This window comes from Oncorhynchus kisutch, linkage group LG9, assembly GCF_002021735.2.
Source record: "Oncorhynchus kisutch isolate 150728-3 linkage group LG9, Okis_V2, whole genome shotgun sequence".
Lineage (NCBI taxonomy): Eukaryota > Metazoa > Chordata > Actinopteri > Salmoniformes > Salmonidae > Oncorhynchus > Oncorhynchus kisutch.
This window is the reverse complement of record NC_034182.2, coordinates 44,526,097-44,532,096: the sequence shown is the minus strand read 5'-3', so window position 1 is coordinate 44,532,096 and position 6,000 is coordinate 44,526,097. Positions and strand designations below refer to the sequence as shown.

Below are 6,000 nucleotides of genomic sequence, written 5' to 3'. Positions count from 1 at the left end.
GAAGGGACCAGAAACACACAGGAGAGGAAGAAGGGACCAGACACACACAGGAGAGGAAGAAGGGACCAGACACACACAGGAGAGGAAGAAGGGACCAGACACACACAGGAGAGGAAGAAGGGACCAGACACACACAGGAGAGGAAGAAGGGACCAGACACACACAGGAGAGGAAGAAGGGACCAGACACACCACATACACACACACAGGAGAGGAAGAAGGGACCAGACACACCACATACACACACACAGGAGAGGAAGAAGGGACCAGACACACACACACAGACACACAGACACACACACACACAGAAGAGGAAGAAGGGACCAGATACACCACACACACACACACACAGAAGAGGAAGAAGGGACCAGACACACCACACACACACACACCACACACACACACACACACACACACGAGAGGAAGAAGGGACCACACACACACACACAGGAGAGGAAGAAGGGACCAGACACACACACACACACACAGGAGAGGAAGAAGGGACCACACACAGGAGAGGAAGAAGGGACCAGACACACCACACACACACACAGGAGAGGAAGAAGGGACCAGACACACCACACACACACACACACACAGGAGAGGAAGAAGGGACCAGACACACCACATACACACACACACAGGAGAGGAAGAAGGGACCAGACACACACAGGAGAGGAAGAAGGGACCAGAAACACACAGGAGAGGAAGAAGGGACCAGACACACACAGGAGAGGAAGAAGGGACCAGACACACACAGGAGAGGAAGAAGGGACCAGACACACACAGGAGAGGAAGAAGGGACCAGACACACACAGGAGAGGAAGAAGGGACCAGACACACACAGGAGAGGAAGAAGGGACCAGACACACCACATACACACACACAGGAGAGGAAGAAGGGACCAGACACACCACATACACACACACAGGAGAGGAAGAAGGGACCAGACACACCACATACACACACACACACACACACAGGAGAGGAAGAAGGGACCAGACACACCACATACACACACACACAGGAGAGGAAGAAGGGACCAGACACACCACATACACACACACACAGGAGAGGAAGAAGGGACCAGACACACACACAGGAGAGGAAGAAGGGACCAGACACACCACATACACACACACACAGGAGAGGAAGAAGGGACCAGACACACCACATACACACACACACAGGAGAGGAAGAAGGGACCAGACACCACATACACACACAGGAGAGGAAGAAGGGACCAGACACCACATACACACACAGGAGAGGAAGAAGGGACCAGACACACACACACAGGAGAGGAAGAAGGGACCAGACACACACACACAGGAGAGGAAGAAGGGACCAGACACAGACACACAGACGGACGGACGGACGGACGGACAGACGGACAGACGGACAGACGGAGAGACGGAGAGACGGACAGACGGAGAGACGGAGAGACGGAGAGACGGACAGACGGAGAGACGGACAGACGGAGAGACGGACAGACGGAGAGACAGACAGACAGACAGACGGAGAGACGGACAGACGGAGAGACGGAGAGACAGACACACAGAGAGACACAGCATTATTTCCTACAATACAAACACAGGGTATTGTTGGTACGCTGGGGAACATTCCATTATTGACTAGTTAACCCAGTAGTGTCGGTACGCTGGGGAACATTCCATTATTGACTAGTTAACCCAGTAGTGTTGGTACGCTGGGGAACATTCCATTATTGACTAGTTAACCCAGTAGTGTTGGTACGCTGGGGAACATTCCATTATTGACTAGTTAACCCAGTAGTGTTGGTAAGCTGGGGAACATTCCATTATTGACTAGTTAACCCAGTAGTGTTGGTACGCTGGGGAACATTCCATTATTGACTAGTTAACCCAGTAGTGTCGGTACGCTGGGGAACATTCCATTATTGACTAGTTAACCCAGTAGTGTTGGTACGCTGGGGAACATTCCATTATTGACTAGTTAACCCAGTAGTGTTGGTAAGCTGGGGAACATTCCATTATTGACTAGTTAACCCAGTAGTGTTGGTAAGCTGGGCAACATTCCATTATTGACTAGTTAACCCAGTAGTGTCGGTAAGCTGGGGAACATTCCATTATTGACTAGTTAACCCAGTAGTGTTGGTAAGCTGGGGAACATTCCATTATTGACTAGTTAACCCAGTAGTGTTGGTACGCTGGGCAACATTCCATTATTGACTAGTTAACCCAGTAGTGTTGGTACGCTGGGGAACATTCCATTATTGACTAGTTAACCCAGTAGTGTTGGTACGCTGGGGAACATTCCATTATTGACTAGTTAACCCAGTAGTGTTGGTACGCTGGGCAACATTCCATTATTGACTAGTTAACCCAGTAGTGTTGGTAAGCTGGGGAACATTCCATTATTGACTAGTTAACCCAGTAGTGTTGGTACGCTGGGGAACATTCCATTATTGACTAGTTAGCCCAGTAGTGTTGGTAAGCTGGGGAACATTCCATTATTGACTAGTTAACCCAGTAGTGTTGGTAAGCTGGGGAACATTCCATTATTGACTAGTTAACCCAGTAGTGTTGGTACGCTGGGGAACATTCCATTATTGACTAGTTAACCCAGTAGTGTTGGTACGCTGGGGAACATTCCATTATTGACTAGTTAACCCAGTAGTGTTGGTAAGCTGGGGAACATTCCATTATTGACTAGTTAACCCAGTAGTGTCGGTAAGCTGGGGAACATTCCATTATTGACTAGTTAACCCAGTAGTGTCGGTACGCTGGGGAACATTCCATTATTGACTAGTTAACCCAGTAGTGTCGGTAAGCTGGGGAACATTCCATTATTGACTAGTTAACCCAGTAGTGTCGGTACGCTGGGGAACATTCCATTATTGACTAGTTAACCCAGTAGTGTTGGTACGCTGGGGAACATTCCATTATTGACTAGTTAACCCAGTAGTGTTGGTACGCTGGGGAACATTCCATTATTGACTAGTTAACCCAGTAGTGTTGGTACGCTGGGCAACATTCCATTATTGACTAGTTAACCCAGTAGTGTCGGTAAGCTGGGGAACATTCCATTATTGACTAGTTAACCCAGTAGTGTTGGTACGCTGGGGAACATTCCATTATTGACTAGTTAACCCAGTAGTGTCGGTACGCTGGGGAACATTCCATTATTGACTAGTTAACCCAGTAGTGTTGGTACGCTGGGGAACATTCCATTATTGACTAGTTAACCCAGTAGTGTTGGTACGCTGGGGAACATTCCATTATTGACTAGTTAACCCAGTAGTGTTGGTAAGCTGGGGAACATTCCATTATTGACTAGTTAACCCAGTAGTGTTGGTACGCTGGGGAACATTCCATTATTGACTAGTTAACCCAGTAGTGTTGGTACGCTGGGGAACATTCCATTATTGACTAGTTAACCTAGTAGTGTCGGTACGCTGGGGAACATTCCATTATTGACTAGTTAACCCAGTAGTGTTGGTACGCTGGGGAACATTCCATTATTGACTAGTTAACCCAGTAGTGTTGGTACGCTGGGGAACATTCCATTATTGACTAGTTAACCCAGTAGTGTTGGTAAGCTGGGGAACATTCCATTATTGACTAGTTAACCCAGTAGTGTTGGTACGCTGGGGAACATTCCATTATTGACTAGTTAACCCAGTAGTGTCGGTACGCTGGGGAACATTCCATTATTGACTAGTTAACCCAGTAGTGTTGGTACGCTGGGGAACATTCCATTATTGACTAGTTAACCCAGTAGTGTTGGTAAGCTGGGGAACATTCCATTATTGACTAGTTAACCCAGTAGTGTTGGTAAGCTGGGCAACATTCCATTATTGACTAGTTAACCCAGTAGTGTCGGTAAGCTGGGGAACATTCCATTATTGACTAGTTAACCCAGTAGTGTTGGTAAGCTGGGGAACATTCCATTATTGACTAGTTAACCCAGTAGTGTTGGTACGCTGGGCAACATTCCATTATTGACTAGTTAACCCAGTAGTGTTGGTACGCTGGGGAACATTCCATTATTGACTAGTTAACCCAGTAGTGTTGGTACGCTGGGGAACATTCCATTATTGACTAGTTAACCCAGTAGTGTTGGTACGCTGGGCAACATTCCATTATTGACTAGTTAACCCAGTAGTGTTGGTAAGCTGGGGAACATTCCATTATTGACTAGTTAACCCAGTAGTGTTGGTACGCTGGGGAACATTCCATTATTGACTAGTTAGCCCAGTAGTGTTGGTAAGCTGGGGAACATTCCATTATTGACTAGTTAACCCAGTAGTGTTGGTAAGCTGGGGAACATTCCATTATTGACTAGTTAACCCAGTAGTGTTGGTACGCTGGGGAACATTCCATTATTGACTAGTTAACCCAGTAGTGTTGGTACGCTGGGGAACATTCCATTATTGACTAGTTAACCCAGTAGTGTTGGTAAGCTGGGGAACATTCCATTATTGACTAGTTAACCCAGTAGTGTCGGTAAGCTGGGGAACATTCCATTATTGACTAGTTAACCCAGTAGTGTCGGTACGCTGGGGAACATTCCATTATTGACTAGTTAACCCAGTAGTGTCGGTAAGCTGGGGAACATTCCATTATTGACTAGTTAACCCAGTAGTGTCGGTACGCTGGGGAACATTCCATTATTGACTAGTTAACCCAGTAGTGTTGGTACGCTGGGGAACATTCCATTATTGACTAGTTAACCCAGTAGTGTTGGTACGCTGGGGAACATTCCATTATTGACTAGTTAACCCAGTAGTGTTGGTACGCTGGGCAACATTCCATTATTGACTAGTTAACCCAGTAGTGTCGGTAAGCTGGGGAACATTCCATTATTGACTAGTTAACCCAGTAGTGTTGGTACGCTGGGCAACATTCCATTATTGACTAGTTAACCCAGTAGTGTTGGTAAGCTGGGGAACATTCCATTATTGACTAGTTAACCCAGTAGTGTTGGTAAGCTGGGGAACATTCCATTATTGACTAGTTAACCCAGTAGTGTTGGTACGCTGGGGAACATTCCATTATTGACTAGTTAACCCAGTAGTGTTGGTACGCTGGGGAACATTCCATTATTGACTAGTTAGCCCAGTAGTGTTGGTACGCTGGGGAACATTCCATTATTGACTAGTTAACCCAGTAGTGTTGGTAAGCTGGGGAACATTCCATTATTGACTAGTTAGCCCAGTAGTGTTGGTAAGCTGGGGAACATTCCATTATTGACTAGTTAACCCAGTAGTGTTGGTAAGCTGGGGAACATTCCATTATTGACTAGTTAACCCAGTAGTGTCGGTACGCTGGGGAACATTCCATTATTGACTAGTTAACCCAGTAGTGTTGGTAAGCTGGGGAACATTCCATTATTGACTAGTTAACCCAGTAGTGTTGGTAAGCTGGGGAACATTCCATTATTGACTAGTTAACCCAGTAGTGTTGGTACGCTGGGGAACATTCCATTATTGACTAGTTAACCCAGTAGTGTTGGTACGCTGGGGAACATTCCATTATTGACTAGTTAACCCAGTAGTGTTGGTACGCTGGGGAACATTCCATTATTGACTAGTTAACCCAGTAGTGTTGGTAAGCTGGGGAACATTCCATTATTGACTAGTTAACCCAGTAGTGTTGGTAAGCTGGGGAACATTCCATTATTGACTAATATGCTGTGTTACCTTGGTGACAGACGGCCCTCCTGACAATGTGACTAACATGCTGTGTTACCTTGGTGACAGACGGCCCTCCTGACAATGTGACTAACATGCTGTGTTACCTTGGTGACAGACGGCCCTCCTGACAATGTGACTAACATGCTGTGTTACCTTGGTGACAGACGGCCCTCCTGACAATGTGACTAACATGCTGTGTTACCTTGGTGACAGACGGCCCTCCTGACAATGTGACTAACATGCTGTGTTACCTTGGTGACAGACGGCCCTCCTGACAATGTGACTAACATGCTGTGTTACCTTGGTGACAGACGGCCCTCCTGA

At 46.7% G+C, this 6,000-nt stretch overlaps 1 protein-coding gene across 2 annotated transcripts in view; it reads right to left on the bottom strand.

The window, feature by feature from the left end:
- The window catches only part of nfxl1 (nuclear transcription factor, X-box binding-like 1), a gene marked incomplete at its 3' end in the record, with an annotated part of 98,637 nt that overhangs the window by 69,286 nt on the left and 23,351 nt on the right, over positions 1–6,000 (bottom strand).